Source organism: Eriocheir sinensis, chromosome 1, assembly GCF_024679095.1.
Source record: "Eriocheir sinensis breed Jianghai 21 chromosome 1, ASM2467909v1, whole genome shotgun sequence".
Taxonomy (NCBI): Eukaryota; Metazoa; Arthropoda; class Malacostraca; order Decapoda; family Varunidae; genus Eriocheir; species Eriocheir sinensis.
This window is the reverse complement of record NC_066509.1, coordinates 22,348,479-22,361,647: the sequence shown is the minus strand read 5'-3', so window position 1 is coordinate 22,361,647 and position 13,169 is coordinate 22,348,479.

The following is a 13,169-nucleotide window of genomic DNA, read 5'->3' as shown; positions in this document are numbered from 1 at the left end:
AAAGACATTGCTAAAATAGAAGGTGTTCAGCGTAGAGTAACGAATATGATTCCTTCATTACGAAACAAGCCCTACGAGGAAAGGCTGTCACATATAAACCTGTTTTCTCTTGAAAAACGCCGCCTCAGAGGAAAACTGATCGAGTGCTTTAAAATGCTTAACGGTTTTACCAACGTGGATCCGACCAAGCTGTTTGTAATGGATGATTCGACGCGAACGAGAAATAATGGCGCTAAACTCAAATGTAGACAAGTTTATTCAGATTGCACAAAATTCTTCTTCACTAATGCTGTCGTTCGAGATTGGAACAGATTACCACCATCAGTGGTGCAGTGTAACTCGATTACATCGTTTAAAAATAATCTTGACCGCTATCTTCTCCATCTAAATGTTCACTAGGTCAGTTTCAACGCCATGGTGGCCGCATAACAACTGTCACTTGGGTTTAGGACAGACCACCTAGTTCGGGCCTTAGGCCCTGTGAGGTCTGGTTATCTGTGTAATTCTATGTAATTATATCTTACCGTTGGCGGAGGACGCGAGGACGAGGACGACGACGATGAGGAGTTGAAGGTGGAAGTGGAAGTGAAGGTGGATGAGGTGGAGGCCCAGGTGGATTACAGGTGGAGGTGACGCTGGAGGTGATGGTGGTGGTGGTGGTTGGGGGGTATCGAAGTGGGGGTCAAGTTGTTGCAATGCGAGTTTTAGGGACATCTGCGCCACCTGGTGAGGCGATTTGGCACTCTTTGTTGTTGTTGTTCTTGGCCACATGTTGTTGTTTTGTTTTCCCTTATATTTTCCTTCAGCCTTGTTCCAGTATTTCACTTTCTTAACACTTGATAGAGACATACAGACAGACAGACAGAAGGAAAGAAAAAAGATAAAAATAGGTCAGAGAATGGATGCGGACAGATTGACAGACAGACAGACAGATACAGAGACAGAAGAATAGTAGTAATATACGCGGGAAGAAAAAAATAATTCGGTCAGAGAACGAGAGAGTGGATAAAAAGTGGACGACACAAGAAGTCTGGGAAGGAAGATAAAATTAGAAAAGAATAATGGAGGAAGAGGATTAAGAGATTGTTAGAAGAGGATGATGAGAGAGAGAGAGAGAGAGAGAGAGAGAGAGAGAGAGAGAGAGAGAGAGAGAGAGAGAGAGAGAGAGAGAGAGAGAGAGAGAGAGAGAGAGAGAGAGAGAGAGAGAGAGAGAGAGAGAGAGAGAGAGAGAGGTAAAAATATAAGAGATAAGAAAGAGATGAACAGACAGAAGAGAAGCGGAATGCAAAGAAATATAATAAAGAGCAGGAAACAAGAGGAGAAGCAGAAACAAAAGAGAAGCTAAGAGGAAGAAGAGGAAGAAGAGACTTTAAAACTTTTGATCACTGTATTTACTTATCTTCTTTTACCCTTTTTTTCTCTCCCTTTCTATCTTCCTTCTCACCTTCCTCCTTATTTTCCTTCTTATTTATGCATCTGTTTATTTATTCACATTTTTCTTGCTTGTCTCCTCTCAGTCTGTCTTTTGTTCTATCTCTTGTATCCCTTTTCTCACCTCCTCCTTATCGTCCTCTTTATGAGTGAGTCTGTTTAATCCTCTTCTCTGCTTATCTCCTTTCAGTCAGCCTTTTTCCTTCCCTCATTGTCTATCTGCTCACCTTCCTATCTTCATCTTTAGCTATGTATCTATTTACTCCTCTTTTCTTGTTAATCTCCTCTGTCTTTTATCTTCTAACATCTTCTCTCGGTCTTTACACCTTCCTCCCTGTCCTCCTCTTTATTTCGGTGTCTATTTATATATTCATCCTCTTTCGCGCGATCTTCTTTGCCTCTTCCTTATTGCCTCGTCTTCCTCGGGCCAGAACAAAAACCAGAACAACAGTCGCCTGAGCAAACACACACACGCACGCACACACACGCTCGCGCGTTCTCTGTATCCGTGTATCTCTCCTCTCTCGCCTTCACCTCGCCTTCCCGACTTCGCGGAAACCTGTGACGAGAAGCAAAGGTTCACTCGTGTTATTTGCCTTCTCTGCGTCCTTCGACTCGTGTTGACACTGAAGCAAGAACAACAAGAACAGAAACAATAACAAACAACAACACAACAATAAAGGGAATGAAAGCGGAAGTGTTTTAAAAAGGAACGTAGCGAGGTAGCAATAGGTACACATAAGCTTGATTAATGATCACTTCTAATACCTGTCAGTCACCTCAACGCACATCAAATCAAAACATTCAAAACTAACAACAAACAAAACAACTTAAGGTAAAAAACAGGTAAATGAAGAAAATGCGAGAGGAGTTGAAGCTCAGAAAAGAAGAAAATGGGCTAGAAAAAGGAGCCACTTGTCCGATCTCCAGCTCATTACCTCTTAATAATAACAGTAATCTAGACGCCGCATAACCACGAGTCTTGCAGTGAAAAAAAGGTTACAGTGCCGGTATATCCAGTGGAGGCACTGTTCGCGGCAAGCACGACCCGGCACTCCGAGGGGCGGCGCGACACTATGGGGCGCGAGGGTTGGCACTGAGGGTCGCCAAGGGGCAGGCCGCGAGAGGCTGAGGCAAGGCGGGAGAGCCGAGGAGAACCACCCTCTCTACGCCACGTCCAGCCAGACACTGAGACTGAGACTGGCACTGCCTGGCTGGCCCACTGAGCTCACACGCCCTCCTCCTCATCCCTCCTCCTCCTCCTCCTCCCCATTCATCCCTCCCTCTCTTCCTCCTCTTCCTTTTCCTGCATAGGTTTTTGTGTGTGTGGGTGTGGGTGTGGGCGGGGTGGGGGTGGGGGGGGAAGCTGGACAGGTGAATGAAGGCAGGTGTTTGTTTGTATGTAGGTGTGCATATGAGTTACCTGCCTTTAGCTCTCACACACACACACACACACACACACACACACACAGACACACACGGGCCACTTTCCTTCCTAACCTCACCCCCTTCCCTCCCTTCCCTTCCCCCATCATCACCATTACGTCTCCCTTCTTCTCCTCTCTTCTTCCCCTTTTCTTCCCCTTTCTTCCTCCCTTTGATTTCTTCTTTCCTTTTTCACTCCTCTTTTCACATTTTCTTATATTTTTCCTTTTTTTTCCATTATCTTCCCCTTTCCTCTTGTTTTTCTTTTTCTCCTCCCTACAATTCCCCTCTTTCTTCTCTTAGCTTATCATATTCTTATTCCCCTCCTTTTCTGTCTTGTTTCCTATTCCTTCCCTTCCCTTCTTCCCTCCTCTCCTTCCCCTTTCCCTCTTTCCACTCGCTTCCTCTCTTTCCCCCCTTCCTCTTTCCCTTCAATTCCCTTATTTTTAAACAACATTACCTCACCTTTCTTCTTCTTCCCTCTACCCTCCCACCCCCATCCTTCCTTTTACTCTAGTATTTATCCTCTTCCCCTCTTCTCCCCTTTCTTTACCTACCTTTCTGTCCCCTGTCTTTCCCCTTTTCGTTTCTACCCTTCTTCCTGCCTTCCTCTTCTTCCCACACTAAGTCTCCTTTTTTGACATTCTCTTTCCTCTCGGAATCCCCTTCCCCTTACAGCTCCCTCTTTTCTTCCCTTGACTTGGCTCGTCCTCCTCCTCCTCCTCCTCCTCCTCCTCCTCCTCCTCCTCCTCCTCCTATTCCTACTCCACCTCCTCCTACTCCTCCTCTTCCTCCTCCTCCTCCTCCTCCTCCTCCTCTTCCTTCTCCTCCTATTCACTTCACCTCTGTGGACGGCGCGTGGAATGGCTTCAAGAACAAACTCCTGGAGGTAGAGAGAACAACTGTTCCCATGAAGACAAGGAGAACAAATGATGCCACAAGCCCACCATGGATGACTACCCAAGTTCGACGGGCGATTAACTTAAAGAAGAGAAAATACAACTTACTAAAGGAAAACAGCACTGACGAGGCACGCGAACAGTACCATCAAAGCCTCAGAGCTTGCAGAACTCTCATTCGCCAGCGTAAACGCGAATATGAAAAGCAAATTGCACGCGAAGCCAAGTCCAACCCGAAAAAGTTATTCACGTATATAAGAACCAAAAAGGAGACAAAAAGCAATATCGGTCCCCTAAAAGATGAAAGTGACGTACTAACACAGGACAGTGGACAAATGGTCGAAATCCTAAACAGAAACTTCGCGTCTGTGTTCACGGTCGAGAATACCCTGTCCGTACCCGAGAGCCCTACCCCACCTATGGGAATCACTCCCCTAGAAATTGGCCCAATCGACGAACGGGATGTGAAAAAGTACCTGAACAAACTCGAGACAAACAAGCCCACCTTACCCGACGATTTGTCACCCAGGCTGCTCAAGGAACTCAAGCAGCAAATCCTCAAGCCACTCACCGCCATCTACAATCTGTCACTACAACAAAACAAAGTCCCAAAAGACTGGAAACAAGCGAATGTAACACCGATCTACAAAAAGGGAGACAAAAGCGTGGCCCTAAACTACAGACCAATCAGCTTGACCTCAGTGGCGGGAAAAATCCTCGAGAAGATCATCAGAGACAAACTCGTTAGGTTCCTTGAAGACAACAACATCATTTCCAATGCTCAGCACGGTTTCAGGAACAAGCGCTCATGCTTAACCAATTTATTGGACTTCTTCCAAGGTATCTATGAAAACTGGGATAATCATATCCCCAGTGATGTTATATATCTAGACTTTCAGAAAGCCTTTGACAAAGTGCCACACGAAAGACTCCTCAAGAAACTTATGTTGGCGGGATTAGGCGACAATCTGACAGCGTGGATCAAAGACTGGCTCACTGGAAGAAAACAACGAGTTGTACTCAACGGACAGGCCTCCGAGTGGCTCCCGGTCACAAGTGGAGTGCTACAGGGGTCAGTGCTGGGACCCATATTTTTCATCATATATATCAACGACCTAGAACTAGGATTAAAATCCAGTCTTTCAAAATTTGCCGACGATACAAAGATGGGTGGGAAGGCCCTCACGACGGCAGACTGCGAAATTATCCAGAGAGACCTGGACCAGATCACTCGGTGGTCAGAAAAATGGCAGATGTTCTTCAACACTACCAAATGTAAAGTAATGCATATCGGATCCAGAAACAGCAACCACACATACCACATGGGTGGCGAACCACTACATGTAGTGCAAGAAGAAAGAGACCTCGGGGTCACCATCAGCAGTGACTTGAAACAAACAAAACACTGCAAGTCCGCCTGTAAGAAAGCCAATACAGTGCTTGGGTTCATAGCGAGGAACTTCGAATACAAGACGCCGGGAGTTATTTTATCCTTGTATAATTCACTGGTAAGGCCCCACCTGGAATACGCCGTGCAATTCTGGTCTCCTAATTACAGGAAAGACATTGAATTAGTTGAGAGAGTACAGCGCCGCGCCACGAAGATGATACCATCACTGAGGACGAAGCCCTATGAAGAGCGACTCGAGCGACTCAACCTCTTCACGTTGGAAAAGAGACGACTGCGGGGAGACATGATACAAGTCTTTAAGTACCTGAACAAGCTCAGCAATGTTGATCACTCCAAACTCTTCACGCTACAAACTAACCTGAGAACAAGAAATAACGGAAAAACAATTCAAGCAAAGCGATGCAATACCAACATCGGCAGGAGTTACTTCTCGAATAGAGTTGTTCGCCACTGGAACAGCCTTCCTGCAAAAGTGGTTAGCGCAGAGAGCATGAACTCCTTCAAGAAACGCATTGATCGCCACTTTGCTGCACCGGGAGTGAACTGAACGTTCCCAAGAGTAGATACACAAGTGCTTTAATCCTTCTCTGCAAGCCACTCCTATGGCAAACGGATTGATTAAATCACTGAACGCAGGCAGCCTAGTAATGAGACAACAGGCCTTCTGCTGCCTGCTAGTCCATGTTTCCATGTTTCCATGTATTCCTACTCCACCTCCTTCTTCTCCTCCTCCCCATCCTCCTCCTCCTCCTCCTTCTATTCCTACTCCACCTCCTTTTCCTATTCCTCCTCCTCCTCCTCCTCCTCCTCCTCCTCCGACTCCACCTCCTTCTCTTCCTCCCTCCTCCTCCTCCTCCTCCTCCTCCTCCTCCTCCTCCTCCTCCTCCTCCTTATCCTCCTCCCCCCTTCCTATGGTTCATCATATCCTAAATACTCTATTTGTAATTCTTGTCTTCCATTTTCATCTCTTTCACCATCACCCACACTTCTTCCTCTGTCCTTCCTCTTCCTCTTCATTCTCTTACTCCCTTGTCTTCCTCTCATTCCATTTTTCCTTTCGTTTTCCTTCCCACCCTTCTCCACTTCTCTTATCCTTCCTCTTCCTCCTCGTCTTGTTCTCCGCCTCCTCGTCCTCCCGCACCTCTCGCCGCCGTCCTCACAACCCGCCACAAACATAAGCGTCCCGCCGCCCATCAACCGATCGGCGGCGAGGCGCGGCCCGATACGGAATTTGTTGCCGTGTTCGTCCTTTTTTTTTTTTTTTTTTTTTTTTTTTACATCTTCGCCTGTGGCGCCGGTAGTCTTGTTTTGGAGGGGCCTGATGGTATGGTCCAGCCCGTTGTGGCGCAGGCCATCTTGCATTGGCTCATGCTGCCCCCCGGAGCTCATCTTTAATCCTAGACTCTAGAGTCCGGGTTGATAGGTGGTTTTCTGGACAGCATGTGGGTAGTTTTAAGCCACTCGGCGGTGGCTGAAAAATCCCAGCTTGGTGGCACCGGGCGGGGATTGAACTCGCTTCGTCCCGAACGCGGCGCTGTCACGCTATCCACTCAGCTACCGCCTCCTGTAAAGGCGCTGTGTGTGTGGCCGGAGGCTGTGAGGGAGAGAGGGAGAGAAAGGATGGATAGAGACTAAAAGATACAGATGAAGAAGGTGGTAGAGGGAGAGGTAGAGGAAGAGGGTAGCAAGGTAGAGTAGTAGAGAGACGGAGGGAAGAAACGATAGATCGAGGGGAGGCAGAGTGATTTATTTATTTATTTATTTTTTTTTTTTTTTTTTTTTTTTTTTGTTTTTTGTTTTACGTCTTGGCCTATTGCGCCGGAAGGCTTCTTCCCGGTGGATACTGATGGTCGGTCCAAAGCTTCTTCCCGGTGGATCCTTATGGTCGGCCCAGCCCGTTCTGGCGTAGGCGAGTGTTTATAGTGGCGCCATCCTGCATTGGCTCATGCTGCCCTCCCGGAGCTCATCTTTAATCCTAGAATCTAGAGTCCGGGTTCATAGGTGGTCTTCTGGACAGCATGTAGGTAGTTTTAAGCCACTCGGCGGCGGCTGAAAAATCCCAGCTTGGTGGCACCGGTCGGGGATTGAACTCGTGTCCTCCTGAAAGCAGGGCCGTCTTGCTGTCTGTTCAGCCACCGCCTACCCAAAGGGTAGGCGGTGGCCCCAAAAGGGTAAAGAAAGAGTAGAAATATGGAGAGAAAAGGGGAGTAGAGGAGAGATAGACAGATAGAGGAGAAGATAAAGAGATGGAAGAAGGGTAGAACAGGTGAGGAGAGAGAGAGAGAGAGAGAGAGAGAGAGAGAGAGAGAGAGAGAGAGAGAGAGAGAGAGAGAGAGAGAGAGAGAGAGAGAGAGAGAGAGAGAGAGAGAGAGAGAGAGAGAGAGAGAGAGAGAGAGAGAGAGAGAGAGAGGGGGGGGGGGTAGATATGTATAGAAGATACTGATAGAAGGATAAAAGGAAAGAAGAGTTAAAGAGATGGAGAAAGGTAAAAAGGTAGAAAAAAAGAGTATCAAGGGCAGACAGACAGACAGACAGAGAGAACTGATTTTGAAATCGACGAAAGTATGTTTTCATGTGTCACAGTTATGCAAGTTTTTCTCTTTCTCTTTCTCTTTGTTGAATGTATATATTTTTTTCCTGCAACTTTTTGAAGGCACGAAGCAATGTGTGTGTGTGTGTGTGTGTGTGTGTGTGTGTGTGTGTGTGTGTGTGTGTGTGTGTGTGTGTGTGTGTGTGTGTGTGTGTGTGTGTGTGTGTGTTAAAAAAGTCTAAATTTATTTTAAAAAAGTGAGGGCAGGGACGAAGGCGAGGAGGTGAAGAGAAAGGTGCTGTTGTCATCTTTCTCTGAGGGGACGATTTTCACGCGAGAGGAAGAGAGGAGGAATGAAGGAAGGATGGGAAGAATAGGAAAAAAGGAGGAAGAGGAGGAGGAGGAGGAGAAGGAGAGAAGGAGGAAGCGAAATTGGACGTGTTTATTGTGACATGTATTCGTGTGAGGCGTGAGCGAATGTGTGTGTGTGTGTGTGTGTGTGTGTGAGAGAGAGAGAGAGAGAGAGAGAGAGAGAGAGAGAGAGAGAGAGAGAGAGAGAGAGAGAGAGAGAGAGAGAGAGAGAGAGAGAGAGAGAGAGAGAGAGAGAGAGAGAGAGAGAGAGAGAGAGAGAGAGAGAGAGAGAGAGAGAGAGAGAGAGAGAGAGAGAGAGAGAGAGAGAGAGGAAGAGGAGGTGGAGGAAGAGGAGGAGAAGATTGAAGGGAAAATGTATTGGGAGTGCTAGAGTTGAAAGGGGAGAAGGAGGAAGATTAAGATAAACAAAGAAGAGGAGAAGAAGAGGAATGAAGAAAATGAAAAGTCGGAGGGGTCAGTTAGTGAAATAGAGAGAGAGGAAAACCAGAATGAAAAAGGAAGTGATATGAAGATAAAACTGAATAACACAAAGAAAACGAGGGAAAAATTGAAGGAAAGAAGAGGGAGAGAAGAGGAAACGTAAAGTAAGAAAAGTTGAAAGTGAAGAAAATGGGAAACCAAAAAGAAAGAGGAACAGACAAAGAGGATGAAAAGGGGAACATGACAGACCGATATACGAAAAAAAGAGAATGGTGAAACAAAATGGAAGAGATTAAAGGAATTTAAGAAGAGAGTGGGTGAGACTGCAAGGAGAAGAGGAAAAGGAGAAGGAAGGGGAGAGAGTGGCAGTCAGACGAGGGGAATTAAGAAGAGGATGGAGAGGCAGCAAGGAGAGGAGAGGAGAGGGGAAGAAGAGAGGAGAGAAACATTGAGATGAGGGTCGCGTGATGCTGGGGCCGCAATGAGGGGAAGGAGGGTTGCAGATGGGGATTGTCTGGGTAGTTTTGCAATAAGTGAGGGGAAGGGAGGGGAGGCGAGGAGGAAAGATGAGATGAGGGAAGGAGGTAGAGGAAGAGTAGAACATGTGGGAAAGAAGGGAGGAAAATGAGAAGAGTAAGAGAAAAATAAGTAGAGAAGAAGGGAGGGGAAAGGCAAGTTGGGAAGATATAACGAGAGATATTTAGATGGAAGGAGGCAGAGAAAAGTTAAACAAGTAGAAAAGAAGGGACAGGAAAAGCCAAGGAGGGAAAACGAGAGGAAGAAAATATAGAAGAACGATGGAAGAAACTAGAGGATGGGGAATGAAACGGTGGATGATGCAGGAGAGGAATGGAGAAGTGAGGAAAAACTGGGTAGGAATTTAATAAAGAAAGGAAAACGGGAGAAAAAGAAAGTACTGAAGAAAAGTAGACTAATATACAAAAGGAAAATACAAGAATGGAATAACAGAAAAGTAGGAAACCAAACTACGGAGGCAGAAAGACTTGATGAATGGAGGAGGAAGAGATAACGTAAATAAAAAGTTCCAATAATTCTACGCAAAGAGAAACAATGATTAGAAAATGGAATATAAGAGACTCTAACAGAGAGAGAGAAAAAGAGCGTACTCAGAGATAGAGAAAACAAACGGGAGGAAATGATGAAGAAAAATAAAAGGCAAACCGGGCATGAAGGGAGAGGAGGAGGAGGAGGATGACTTGAGGTAAGGAAGTGGAGGAAAGAAATGAGGGAAGAAAAGGAAGCGGAAGTTTGAGAAAGTTTTGTTGAAGTATTAGTTAGAGATAGGAGGGAAAATTACCGTGAGGGGAAAGGACAGGTTTTAGTAGTAGTAGTAGTAGTAGTAGTAGTGGTAACTTGCTGTAATAGTAGTAGTTGATGTTGTTACGATAGTAGTAGTAACAGAGGGAGCACCAGTAGTTCATGGGGAGGCGTTGGCTGAATGGATAGCGTGACGGCGCCGCGTTCGGGACGACGCGAGCTCAATCCCCGACCGGTGCCACCAAGCTGGGATTTTTCAGCCGCCGCCGAGTGGCATAGAACTACCCACATGCTGTCCAAAAGACCACCTATCAACCCGGACTCTAGATTCTAGGATTAAAGATGAGCTCCGAGAGGGTAGCACGAGCCAATGCAAGATGGGGCCACTATAAACACTCGCCTGCGCCAGAACGGGCTGGGCCGACCATCAGGCCCCACCGGGAAGAAGCCTTGGGCCGACCATCAGGCCCCACCGGGAAGAAGCCTTGGACCGACCATCAGGATCCACCAGGAAGAAGCCTTGGACCGACCATCAGGATCCACCGGGAAGAAGCCTTGGACCGAGCATTAGGATCCACCGGGAAGAAGCCTACCGGCGCAATAGGCCACGACGTAAAAAAAAACAAAAAAAACAAAAGACAGCAGAAGTAGCAATAATAGAATAATAATATATATATATATATATATATATATATATATATATATATATATATATATATATATATATATATATATATATATATATATATATATATATTAGAATAAATAATGCAAAAAGAGGAAGAGAATGGGATAGATAGATAAATAGATAGACAGAGAGAGAGAAGGACGGTAGTGGAATTGGTTTGACATTAATAACAACAGAAAAAAGAGAATATGAACCGCACAAAGGAAAAATAGGAAAAGAAAAAGAGAAACTAAAAGAAAAAAGAAGGGAACCAACAAGAGAAAGAAAAAATAAATGGGTCACGTCAGGAGGGTATGTCTTTTTCTCATTTTTGTCTCATTCCCAGGAAAAGTTTTGCATGAAAAGAAAAGTCCTCACATAACACGAAACCACCACAGGAATATGTCCAGTGTGTGTATGTATGTTTGCACGCACGCCTACATTGCCATCATTAGCATTATAATTACAGGCATTTTTTCACACTTATTTTTCTCTTGTATATAAATAATTTAGTATATTACTCACTATTATATATTTTTTGCATATGTTTTCAGGGTAGGAAGCATTTTAGGGTATTCACTTCTGAAACCCACGCCTTGACCAGCATTAACACGCTCTTACCCCCTCTCTTGTTAGCTTTTCCTCCCTACCTATTTATGCATTTCTTCTCCATACGAACGCCCTCATTCCTCTCCTCCTCCTCCTCCTCCTCCTCCTTTCAACACTTCTTTATTGTTTTACCTTTACTTTCCTCTCGGTCTGATGGTCTGCCGGTCTTTCCTTCTTTTTAATGATCTGTCTCTGTTTTTGCCTTTGTTTCCCCTTGATTGTCTGTGTCTGTCTGTTAATCTGTTCATTCTCTAACTTTTTAATCAGGTTGTCTGTCCACCCATCAGTTTATATCTCTATATGTACCTATCTATGTATCTATCAAGCTATCTTGCTGATAAGAAGATTGGTTGTGTAAAAGATAGAGGATGGAATGAGAGCAAGAAATGACATTTAGAAGGAGAGAATAAAAAAAAAGTTAATGAGAGAGAGAGAGAGAGAGAGAGAGAGAGAGAGAGAGAGAGAGAGAGAGAGAGAGAGAGAGAGAGAGAGAGAGAGAGAGAGAGAGAGAGAGAGAGAGAGAGAGAGAGAGAGAGAGAGAGAGAGAGAGAGAGAGAGAGAGAGAGAGAGAGAGAGAGAGAGAGATTGCTGGCTTTTATTTATATATTTGTAGTGTGTTATTGTATTTTTTTTGTTTGTTATATGCCACTGACTATTTTTAATATTAATCAATTTTAGTTATTTCATTATTTTTTACTTAATTATTTACAGTCATTTTTATTATTTCATAATATCATTATTAATTATTATTGTATTATTTGTCTTCCCATTTATTTTGTGCTATTTATATATTCTTTGCAGCGTATTCTTTTATTTTTCACACCCTCCCCGCCCCCTCCCGGCCCGAGGTGAAGCATTACTTTTTCTTTTTTTCTACCACTCCTCGTCCTCGTCATTTTCACCTTATTTTTCTTTCCCTTTTCCTTTGCACTCACACGAGTGTGTACATGTCTGTCTGTACCCTTGGGCAAGTTAGTCGGTTAGTCAGTGTGTGTGTGTGTGTGTGTGTGTGTGTGTGTGTGTGTGTGTGTGGCGTCTCCTGCCAGCCGTGACCGCCACTTAGCCGTCCAAGACAACTTGAAAACTTAGGCCGCCAACTCTTGAGCTTTTTACAGTAAACTCGCTGCACTCAGGCGTCTGTAGGGCAAAAGTTAAGCGCACACACACACACACACACACACACACACACACACACACACACACACACGCACGCACGCACGCACGCACGCACGCACACACACAACCACACACACACACACACACACACACACACACACACACACACACACGGCTAAATGAATTCACAAACATTTTTCCCGTTAACACATATCCTAATCCAAGACTCAAGAAAAACTTTAATACTTGGAGTGGTGAGGCCTACTGAAGAATCAAGGAAAGAAGTAACATGGAAAAGATATTGTCAAGGAATCGAAAATACTCTAGAAAAGAGGGAATAAATCCAATCAAAAATAGAAGAAAAATAAAACAAGGGTACGCACCAACAAAACTGGAATAAGAAAAAGAATAAGCAGTGAAGGAATGACACAACCCAACGTGCACACTACCTCCGGAAAGAACGAAAGTTTCAGAATACTAAAAAAGGGAAGCGAAATACGGAGAGCAAATTATCACTGCGAGACGAAACTACGTGTAAAAAAAGGCGAGCATCAGAACATTGCGGTTGGTACTCTGTTCATATTAAGTCGGCGTATAAGCTCCTCCTTTACTCCTTAATAACCGCATACCAATGGCTAGTCCAAAAGCAAACCACGCCCACTCTCCAAACCAGGCTGCGTGTGGTTGGTGGATGCTGGAAAGGCTAATTGGTGGTTGGTAGCCTAGCATCGGCAAGACATTGTGGAAGAGTTAGCATGGATAGAGTATTATTTAGGCTGAAAGTATTGTGGCCTGGCATTAAAGAGGAGGAGGAGGAGAAGCAGGGAGGGGGTCGTGTATGCATAGGAATGGCGGTAGTCAGGGCGTGTTGTGTGTGGAGCTGACGATACGTGAAGAATGAGGTCGAGTTGATGCTGATGCTGCAGCGAGAGAATGGAAGGGAGTGAGGCTGTGAGATGAAATGCTAGTGTACGGAGTGAAGAGGGTAGATAGCAAGCCAGGAGGGAGGGA